Source organism: Spermophilus citellus, assembly GCF_964194105.1.
Source record: "Spermophilus citellus genome assembly, chromosome: 8".
Classification (NCBI taxonomy): domain Eukaryota; kingdom Metazoa; phylum Chordata; class Mammalia; order Rodentia; family Sciuridae; genus Spermophilus; species Spermophilus citellus.
In genome coordinates this window covers 138,325,333-138,337,490 of record NC_138189.1, presented here as the reverse complement: position 1 = coordinate 138,337,490, position 12,158 = coordinate 138,325,333, and positions in this window count along the sequence as shown.

Sequence of the window (12,158 nt, the reverse complement as noted above, 5' to 3'; positions counted from 1 at the left end):
CGGTACCTCCCACACCATCCTCGCCCAGCTCCTTCCCAGCCGCCCTTCAATCACTAAATCCTTGGCCTGGGACCCCACCGTCTGCGCCAAGCTCCGCACGTCACCCCGAAAGCGCATCTGCGACAGGCAGACATCCCCTTCCTCGCAGTAGGCGCGCGGCACCCTCTATCACTCTCCTGCTGGGACCCTCGGCTGGGGAGGGGAGCAGGTGGGGGATCCCCCAAACGAGCGCGATCTCAGAGCTCTTGCTAAAAAGGTCCCCGCCAAGCCTCCTAGAAGAGACAAGTGGCCGGCGCTGGCGGCATTCCTCATACTCCCCGGGCTCCTTGCTGGCACCTGGCAACGTTTTCTGCTTCCATTTCTCTCCATTTATTTTCACCATTCTCTTTCCTTCCCGTCACTTTCCCATCACCAAAATCAGACTTGGAAAAAAAAATCCACGTAAAGACCAAGCTTTCAAAAATAAATAAATAAATAAATAAATAAAATGATTGATTACTTTTTGTAGGGAAAAGTCCAATGAGACTATAGACGCCCTAGAATGCGGTCAGCAAGTTGCTACAGCACTGTACAAAATGAGCTATCCCTTGCTCCTTGTAGGTAACATTTCTTAGGGGACACAGTGGAAGGGATGCAAACAATAGGCAGGTGGCTTGGCTCCAGGTACAGCTCTACCACCTTACCAGTTCCGTGACCCTGGGAAAGTCATCTTTACTTCGACTCTTGTTCCCTACTGTATAAAATGTGGTTCCAGAGCTGCCCCAGGTCTGAATCCTGCTAACTATAGGGATAACTCAAATACCCTAATGTGTGTTTTTGTGGCAGAAGATTTTCATACCTCTACCATTGTGCAAGGATTTATTTACATTTTGAAAACATCTGAAAATGCCCTTTAAAAAATGTAAGTGGGAAACCACAGGAAACAGGAGAAAGAAAGAGGGCAGGGAAAAAGATCAGGCCCCCATTTTCAAGACCTCTCAAGATCCCATGGATATTACCATCATCCATAGTGAGTCCTGGGTCCTGCTGGTACTCAACACTGAATGCAACCCAAAAAGAGTGGGTGGAAGTTGGAGTCATCAGAGGAGAGCAATTAAGACATGAAGCTCCTAAAGAATAATTCTCAAATCCTCTATAAGAAAAGGGGTGTGTTCTCTGCAAGAACCCAGTTTTATTTTTTGTTATTGTTGTTCGGTTTGGTTTGGTTTGGTACCAGGGATATAAAGCCAGGGGTGTTTAACCCCTGAGCCACATCCTCAGTCCTTTTTTATTTTTTATTTTGAGACGGTCTCACTAGGTTGCTGAGGCTGCCTTTGAACTGGCCATCTTCCTGCCTCAGCCTCCTGAGTCACTGGGATCACCGTGTGTGCCACCTTGCCTGGCAAGAACCCAGTTCTAAGGAATTTCCACGGGAGTGCACGCTCTGAGGGCTTGCCTGAGGAAGGCCATGTGCACCAATGGGTGGACTCACAATATATAGGAGGAAGAAGACAGAGAGGTTTCTCCTCTACAAAGACCTGTTGAAATAAAGAGCCACTAAGGCAAAAGAAGATGCATGCGTGAAGATGTACAGCAGGGTATACAGGGAGGAGTGTATTCTGGTGGCCTGATGGACTGGGAAGTCAGTCATGGAGAGAAAGGAGGGGGAAGACAAAAAGTTGGAAAGAGATGAGCCCATAGAAGTCAAATGAGGAGCAGATCCTGAAAATCCATTCTAATTGTGGATTTATATTGTCACCTCATACCTGTGAAATGCTTGTAAAATGCTCTCACATAAATGTCACTTTTGATCTAATAGACAATACAGTTTTATGAAAGTTTAGATGTGGAATCAAAGATTTTTCAAAAGTGAATTGTTTAATGGGTAGCAGGTCCCGTGATGTAGCAAACTTATTGTCATGAGGCAGCTGGGAAGGGAAGGTGATCTTCATTTATTTTTTTTAGTTGTAGTTGGGCACAATACCTTTGTTTTAATTATTTATTTTTTTTATGTGGTGCTGAGGATGGAACCCAGGGCCTCATACATGCTAGGCGAGTGTTTTATCGCTGAGCCACAGTCCCAGCCCAGGGTAGGTGATTTTAGAGGCAAGGAGATGAAAACAACATTTAAAATCTTGAATTTATTTGGAAAGAATGGTGTTGTTACATGTGTAGCAGCTACTACAAGAAGTTGCCTATAATTTGCTAAGAGAGTGAGAACTTGAAGTTGGGGAGGTACTTGGGAGTTAGTGACATGGACGTGTTGAAAGGCATGCACTTGCATGGGACTAGGAAAAGGGGACAGGGGCCACACCATAGAGGAACCCAGAGTTCTCTGAGAAGAATGGACTCCCAAAGGCAGAGTTAGGATAAGAAACAGTATCTTGCCCAGTCCTGGAATCTGGATCTGAGATATATAATTAAAGAAAGGTTGAGTCTTGACCAGTGTCAAGTTTGGGATAAGTGTCAAAGGAACAAAACAAAGAAAATTCTATTGGATTTGGTTCTAACATTTTTTGTGACCTTAAGGGACCCATTGTCGTGGAGTTAAGGCAAGCAGAGATTGGGTATATCCAACATACTCTAACTAAATGTATGAGGGGCATTACTCCTTAGTCACTCCAGGGACCCTCAAAATAAACTAGTTAGTCCCCAACTCTCACCTGTACCTTACTCCTGAATCTTTCATGGTGGTTTTATATGGAATGGTTTTTAAAAATATAATTGCAAATTCACAACATTCTTCTTATTAAAAAAAAATGAGGGTCCATGTCCCTTCTCCTTGCCTCTGGCAGGTTTGTGAGTCCTTTGACCAATGTAATAAGACAACACCAAAGCTGTGTGGTTTCCAAGGCTGGGTCATAAAAGTCTTTGCAACTTCTGCTTTATTCAGTGGGACACTTGCTGTCAGAGCCCTAGGTCACTATGTATGAAATCAAACTTCCCACCAGGCATATGGTACACTCCTATAATCCCAGCTATTAGGGAGCCTGTTTGCAAGTTTGAGATCAGCCTGGGTAACTTAGCAAGGCCCCGTCTCAAAATAAAAAATAAAAAGAGCTGGAAATGTAGCTCGACGGTAAAGCATTCCAGGTTCAATTCCCAGTACAACGTGGGGATGGGAATTAAACTTTTTTGAGGTCATCTTGCTGAAGAGGCCCTGTAGGCATTTCTGAACCTTCCAACCAAGGCACCAGACATTTAAGAGCAGGTATCTTGAATCCCACCAGATAAGCCGATCTGCCAGCTCATTACCACTAAGTCATCTCTGTCAACACCAGCAGAACAGAAGAATCACCCAGTCAAACCCTGCCCAAGTTCATGAATACATGAGATGAAATCAAATGGTGTTGTCTTAAGGTAGGACAGGGTGAGCAGAACAGCAACTTCATTTATTTGGGGAGCTGGGAGGGGCATAAGCTTTCTCTGCCCCTTCCTTCAACCCTACCATCATGATGAGGAACTGGATGCTATGGTGGGTGTCGAGTCTTTAGGGTCACCGGCCTTCTGTGACACTGCAATCTTTTTTTTTAATTGGTTGTTTAAAACATTACAAAGCTCATGATATATCATCTTTCATACATTTGACTCAAGTGGGTTATGAACTCCCAATTTTACCCCAAGTACAAATTGCAGAATCACATCGGTTACACACTCACATTTTTACATAATGGCATATTAGTGACTGTTGTATTCTGCTACCTTTCCTATCCCCTACTATCCCCCCTCCCCTCCCCACCCATCATCCCTCTCTACCTCATCTGCTGTTGTTCAATTCTCTCCCTTGTTTCCCCCTGCCCTTTCCCCTCACAACCTCTTATATGTAATTTTGTGTAACATTGAGGGCCTCCTACCATTTCCATATGCTTTCCCTTCTCTCCCCTTAAATGAAGTCCCAATACAATTGTAAGGAAGAAACAGAGTGCACCAAAAGTTGTTTTGGTTTGCATAAAACATGTGCTGGTCTATTTTAAAGGCAAAGTATGATAAACTAAAGGAGAAGGAGAAAGGATGACTACTAAAAAGGGTGTATGTCAGAGACACAGTTAAAAATATTAAAAAATAGATCATGATACAGATCACATGAATACAGGTTGGGAGAGAGGACCCGAGACAGGATGAAGAGGTTAATTTGCTTGAAAATGTATTAATGACCTTCTGGGTTATTAATACCGGGCTAGACACGATCGACTGAGACTTCTCTAGGAGACAGCATCAGTGGAGCTCCATGGTGACTGGGGACCTGGGATGTGCCAGGTACAATGCTGACTATGAAGGATGAAGGAGAAGCAGAACTGAAAATCTAGGCAAGGAGACCCTTCCAGGTCACAGAAGTTCAAGACAAAGGACGGTTGTGGATTCCCAGGAGCAGGCTGACCTCACAGCCTCTGGGAGGCGCAGGGAAGTAGGAGAAAGTTTGTCTCAGGTTGGAGAGAATAGTAGGGGAGAGGGTGGCATCCTAAAGGGTCAGATTTCTGCTGTTCTGGCACAAGAAGCGGAGAGGTAAAGAAGTGCAGTGTGAGCAAGGGTCACCGGCCTTCTGTGACGCTGCAAAGGAGTGGCAGCAAATTCCGAATGGACTCGATTCCCAGTCCTTCTTTTAAAATTTGGAACATGAACAAATGCATTTGCTCAAACTGTGGTCGGTCAATCAGGAGCCACTGGACAAAATGTGTTCATCTTAAATCCAAAAGCAAAACAAGCCATTTTTTTGGTTGATTTTATATTTTTAAAAACATGACAGCAGAATGTATTACAATTCTTATTATACATATAGAGCACAATTTTTCATATCTTTGTATATAAAGTATGTTCATGCCAATTCATGTCTTCATACCTGTTTTGGTGTTTTTTTTAACATTACAATTCTTATTACACATATATACCACAATTTTTCGTATCTCTGTTTGTATATAAAGTATGTTGACACCCAATTGTGTCTTCATACAGGTACTTTGGATAATGATGTCCATCACATCCAACATCCTTGCTAATCCCCTGCCCCCTCCCTTTCCCTCCCACCCCTCTGCCCTATCTAGAGTTTGTCTATTCCTCCCATACTCCCCTTCCCTACCCCACTATGAATCAGCCTCTTTATATCAGAGAAAACATTTGGTATTTGGTTTGGGGGGGATTGGCTAACTTCACTTAGCATTATATTCTCCAACGCCATCCATTTACCTGCAAATGCTGTGATTTTATTCTCTTTTATTGCTAAGTAAAATTCCATTGTGTATATATGCCACATTTTTTAATCCATTCATCCACTGAAGGGCATCTAGACAAAACAAGCCTTTGCATCTGAACTGTGTTCAATGCTCTCCTCAGCCAAAGGTAGGTTGTATCATAGTGTAGTTATGCAGATGAATGATCAAATGGCAGAAGGAACGATTTATAAAGGAGGAAAAACAAACTTAAAAAACACATGCAAAAGACAAATTTGATACAACTAACAAAAAAATGTGCATCTTTCATCTAGTAAATTAATACCTTGTCCTTATCAATATAATAACTATTGTAACATTTATACATAGTATAAATTTTGAGTTAATATTACAAATATAATTAAATAACTTGTGAATGTTATAATTAAAAATTATGAATGTTAAACAGATAATAAGTATAACATCAATGCTGTATTAATGGTGGCTTTATAAATGACACAATTCTTTTGAAACCCATTGGTAGTGTGCATTGAGTTAAGAAAACATCTAAGTTCTTTGATTCAGTAATACAGCTTCTGAATTTCTACCCTAAAATAATTCTCCCAAATATAAAATCAGTGTATACAGAATGATGCACATTACAGTTTAAAAATGTTAAACTGTAAAATGTTTTAAACTGTAATGTGCATCATTCTGTATACACTTGGAATCTCTATGTGCATATCTGGGATTGTCTGAAAAGCTGTGCATTATTGATGGTCCATAAGTGTCCTCTGTTTGGAATTGATGTGAAACTGGGAAAGGAGAGTGCTCTTAGTGATAGAGAAAGAGTAGGGAGAAGACAGGATTGGGTTTTCCTGATCTAGCTCATCCCAGAGACAGGGGGACTCCTGAACTGTGATAAGGAGAAAATATTCCATTTCTGTTCTGGTTAAGGTGGCAGATGGCCTACTATTTGAGAGAACAAAGGCCCTATGTTCAAATTCTGAGATACTGACTAGATAAGAATGATCAAATTACCTTATTCCACTGAATTTCAAATTGTTTGCTGTTTTGATGCAATAGCAAACAATATTCCTGCACCATTAGGTTGTTCTCATTAAGTCACTCTTTGAGGAAAGCACCTGATGTACTGATATACATGGGGTACATAACCCTCATAAAAACATGGAGTATTATTTCATAAACTTAACACTGCTGTAACATCACCCACGTGACACACACTGTTCTAAGGACTGTACAGAATTTAACACACTTAGTTCTCATTGCAGCCTCGAGTTACATACTCTTGTCATCCCCACTTTACAGGAAACTCAGAGGCTCAGAGAGGGTGGGTGATTTCTCCTAGGTCACATAACCAGGAAACGGCACAGAAGGTCTACAAACCTCTAGATTCAGCTCCTATGTGATATCCAATGTGTGTGGCCTGATACTTTCCCATGATGTGAAGGTATATAAGGACTAATTACCCTACTAATTATTTAGGTAAGACAAATCAAAAGTTTTTAAAGAATCACATGGAACATGTATTTTTTACTTGGTTTGTTGATATTATTAGGGGACTTTCAAAGACATCCATAAACATAATGCCACTTGTAGCTTAAACAGAATTTTTTTCATCTTCGGTAGCACCTGGTGGAAGAGATTTAGAGAAATGAGATTCAGTGCTGGCTTCGACAGCACATATATGCAGATTGGAACAATACAGAGAAAATTAGCATGGCCTTGTTCAAGGATGACACATAAATTCATGAAGCAGTCTGTATTTTTATTTTTACCACAACCACGATTCCTCTAGCTTGCTAATGGTGCTTCGTGCCTTAACTCCCGCAAACACTGTATAACCTTGGTAATGACCTAAGGGCTGAGGAAGTTCCTGGAACCTGATATAATAGTTAAATTCCTACTTTAGAAATGCTTAACTTTCATAAAATAGCAACACTAAGAAAATCTTTCAGTTATGCTGTGTATTATAACTTAGAGGCAGTTCCTGGGTTCGTTTGCAAGTTAATAGGAGGGCGTACACAAGCTGTAGTCAACAACTAACGAAGCTGCATTTGTTAACTGAATTAGGCAAGTATAGATCTTTATGTAAATTAGTGCTTTATAATACATATGATTGTAATTGCTGTTCAGAACTACAATTAAATTATATGATTGTATTTAGAAAAGACAAATGAGATTTGTAAAAATGGAGACCAGTGAGGGGACCAGAGAATGGAAAAGAAAAAAATGACTCAGAACAGGACTTGACAGTCCTGGGACCCTGAAAGGCATGTCCGACGCACAGGCTGGATTTGTTCTGCTCACCATTAAAGAAAAACAGTTCTGCTGAGGTCCCTTCCCACCCGGAGATCTTATAGCCCACTCAGGGACAGTCATTTCCTAGGCAAAGCAGGACAGGCTCCCAGATCTCTTTGTGGAGAGCTCCCAGGAACCACATGAAGGTGAAATGGGGACATTGCAGCTTCGAGTCAGCCTTGCGGCTCCTGGTGCTCAGTGGCTGCTCAGTCCCTGTTTGAACAAGGACAGAGTTGCCAGGTTAGAGGTCACAGACCACTCCAGGGCTCTCCTTCCACTGTCCCTCCTTGCTAATCTCCCTGACAAGTAGATACTGTGGAGTGGTGTGAAAGGTGAAGGATTGCAGCCCAAGTGTGAACGTGACAGACACTGGGGGAAGGAGCAGAGATGAACCGAGGTGACGTTGGAAGAGTTCCTTAGGGTGTCTGTGCTTGTTGGCTGACTTCCAGGCACTGCGTGGAAGTTGGGGGACAAGCCAGGAGACCTTCTCTGCTGGGACCCTGCCTCTGTGAAGAAACCCTCGTGTGGCCATGGATTATTCCAGAGTGTCTAGGAAAGATGAGGTTCAGACACCAGGAAAAAGATGGATTTGATTTCCTCTACAGCACAGTGGAGAGGGAATAATGAAGAAACCACTACCTCTCACAGTTTTAACTTGCTGCTTGAGCATGTTAGCTAGAGGGCAGGGGACGTGGAACCTCCTAAAGGGGACCCAGAGTCTCCACATCTGAGCTGCCCAGGGTGCTGTGGTTGAAGGAGGGAAAAACCACTGAGGAAGTGTGAATTCACGCCTCACAGTGTGCCCATACGTTTGTATGCTTAAAATTCCATAAGAGTGGTAGGCGCGGTGGCACATGCCTGTGATCCCAGTGACTTGGGAGGCTGAGGCAGGAGGATTGGGAATTCAAAGCCAGCCTTAGCAACTTATCGAGGCCCTGTCTCTAAATAAAAAAATTAAAATGGCTGGGGATATGGCTCAGTGGTTAAGTGCCCCTGGGTTCATTCTCTGGTAGAAAAAAAAAAAAATCTATAAGAGCCTTTTCTTGTGAATTTCTTTATGTGATGAAAATGATTATTTGGAAACACAAATATGATGATTTAAATGTCTGTCACAGATAAGAATGAAGCTTTTTTTCCCTATTATTGTCTAAAATCTGTAGAATGATCTTTTGATGGCTTCAGGAGGCTTTCTTTGCCTGACAGAATGTCATGATAAAAAAAATCACTTAGAAAACATTCTTTGGCATTATGTTTTGGGGCCACTGATCTTTTTGGGTGTTCCTCTTTGTTAAGCTCCTTTGCTAAAAACACCCTTGTTTGCCATTTCTTGGTAGAGTACAAAGGGGATTTGTATTGGAGGCATCTCTCCATGGAGCAGACATCCTTCAACTCTTGGTTTATTCAGTGAATGCCTAATCACACATACCTTTACTGAGTACCCCCTGCAACCATTGTGCTAAAGCCCGGGGAGATGCACACCTTAACAGAGGGTTGCAGTCCCATATGGTTAAGTGCAGTGTTAAACATGTCCTTGGGGGTCAAAGAGAAGGAGTACTGTGGGCAGGGCATTTAGGAGGTGTTTTAGTCAGCTTTTACAACTCTGACCAAAAGACCTGGCAAGAGCAGTGTAGAGGAGGAAAAGTTGATTTTGGCTCCTGGTTTCAGGGGTCCAGTCCATGGTCGACGGACTCCACAGCTCTGGGCCTGAGGTGATGCAGAACATCATGGTAGAAGGCCCAGTGGAGGAAGGCTGATAGCCTGATGGCAGCAAGAAAGCAGTGAGAGAGAGAGAGAGAGAGAGAGAGAGAGAGAGAGAGAGAGAGACCAAGGTGCCACAGGGAGGATGAGCCCTTCCAGAGCATGGCCCCAGGAACCCACCTCCTTCAGTCACGGCTCATCTGCCTGCAGTTACCACCCAGTCAGTCTGTTCAAACTAGGATGGGATGACTCTCAAACCATCATAGAAGGCTTCCCAAGAAAGGCACAGATGGACCCAAACATTGAAGACTGAGTAGGAGTTACTCAGGCAGGGGACAGGGCAGAGGCAGAGAAGTGGGGAGAACCCTGTTGCCTGACAGCTGTGACAGCACAGCCAAGATGTGGAGCCAGGGAGGGGCCTCGTGAGTCTGGACACCCGGAAGCACGTTGGTAATTCCAGAACAGAGCAGACAAGGCAGGAGAAAGCAGGAGTCAGGCTGGAGCCTTGGGAGTCAGAAAATTCCAGAGGGTTCGATCCTATTATCTCATAAGTGACAAGGAGGTGTTTAGGGGGAAGCCACAAAGTGAACTTTCTGTTTTTGGCAGATTTACGGGTGTGAGGAGGGAAAGCTTGAGGGCCGTGAGAGGAAATCTGCCCCATGCCTCTCTCCTAGCCTCTGGTAGATCACTGGCCATCTCTGGAGATCTTTGGCTTGAAAATGTACCACCCCATCTATGCCTTTGTCTTCCCATAGTGTGTGTGTGTGTGTGTGTACGCGTGCACAAATTTCCCCTTTCAATGAGGGGACCAGTCAAACTGGATTAGGACCCACTCTAATGACCTCATCTTAGTTTCACTAATTATATCTGCTATAAAGCCACATTCTAAAATACTGGAGGTTATGACAGCAACATATGAATTTGAAAGATGGGGGGGACACAATTTAACCCTTGACAGGTGACAAAAACAAACTGCAGAGGCATATTTATTTGTTTACTTGTTTTTTTTAGCAAGCTTTGAGTCTGCAGAGGTTCCTCTTTGGGAAATGAATAAACAGAGAAACAGAGAAAGAAGACATGTAATGGCTAAGAGATCTTTTTTTTCTGGAACTGGAAGAAAATGTAAGAGAAATTGAGTGACCTATTTAAAATGAAGAAGAAGATGAGATTTTTTAAAACAAAAGCAGAAAGTCAAGGGCCATCGTGTAATGGTGAGTTAAGAGGAGGAGATGTAGACAAGTTGAGAGAACAGGGACCTGGGAGACAAGGAAGAAACCCGGGGAACCCAAAATGTCGACGGCCACGTAGAAATCAGAGGGGGTGAAAGAGATAAACAGACCCTTGTGTAGAGCCACTTAGTATCTTGAAATGTTATTGTAAGAGTTCTTTCCTCCCTATATTTTCTTCTTTTCCTTCATCTCTTTCAAACAGATAACTGGTTCCCCAACCTCCCTGTTTTAGGAGATAGAAGGTAGGATGGAAAGACATGTTTCCTGAAAAAACTCTATTCCTAGCTTTTGTTTTCCCAAAATCCTAGACAGGGAGTTCATCTTTCTTTAATCAACATGTACTAACTGTATACATTAGTGGGGTGCAGCATACTACATTAACACCTTGTGTGCTGATCAAATCCACCCTCCCTTTAGCCAACCTGCCCTTTCCTAAGCTCTAGAAATCACTATTCCACACTCAGGTTAACCCATTTCCCCTGCCCATTTTAAACTTCCACACATGAGAAAGAATACATGGTACTTGTCTTACTGTGTCTGACTTATTTCATTTAATTATGTCTTCCAGTTCTATTCATTTTACTGCAAATGACAGGATTCCCATACTTTTCACAGTGGAACAACATTCCATTGTGTGTAGGGATCACATCTTCCACATCCATTCATCCACTGATGGGCAGCTGGGTCAATTTTATATCTTGGCTATTATGAATACTGCCACAATAAATATGGGCAGATATGTATCTCTTTGATATGGCTGATTTCATTTCCTTTGATTATACCCAAAAGGGGGGGTAGCTGGATCCATCGTTAGGTCTATATTGAGTTGTTCTGAGGAACATCCTTATTGTTTTCCATAATGGCTGTATGCACTAATTTGCATTCCCACCAACAATGTAGGAGAGTTTCTTTTCCCTCTACACCCTCCCCCAAAGTTATATTTTACTTTTTTTGACAATAGCTATTTTTTTTTTTTTGTACCAGGAATTGAACCCAGGAGCACTTAACCACTGAGAAATATCCCCAGCCCTTATTTGTATTTTATTTAGAGACAGAGTCTTGCTGAATTTTTTAACGGCCTCACTAAGTTGCCGAGGCTGGCTTGGAACTCAGGATCCTCCTGCCTTAGCCTCCTGAGCCACTGGGATTACAGGAGTGCGCTACTGTGCCTGGCAACAATAGCCATTCTAACCGGGATGAGATGGCATCTCACTGTGGTTTTGATTTGCATTCCCTGTGGCATGCCCCTGCAGGGATGGGCTGTTTAAGGAGCTTCCTTCCACCCTTGATGCTGTAAGATCTACAGCATGACCTGGGGAGGAGGAGGTCCAATGAAAACTAAAACTAAATTTTCTACCAGGCCTTCAGAAATGAGCTCTGAATCAGAAATTAAGTAGCATCTCTGCCTTTGCCAATGTCTCAGAGGCAGGAATGGAATTTAAATCAGCTATTGGAGAAAACCTCCCAAATGTATAGAACATTGGACAAGAAAATAAAATTGATCAGAGGAATGGGCAGTTGTGGAAAAGTCAGCCATAAGATATGCAAAGCTCAGAATAGCATCCTCAAGACATTGGGTATAAAGCAGGTTGGGGCAGACCAATCAAAATTTAAAGCTAAAGAAGCTGGACGAGGCACCCTGCCGCCATCTCCTAGACTCTTTCTGAATGTGGCTCCAGCAGGCAGGGTCTCCCCAAGCTGGGCCGGTTGCAAAGGGACTTGGTCACCAGGTGATCCAGGACAGGTGCACCGGCTTTGGGGCACTGTGCTGGACGCCAGCTCCTGT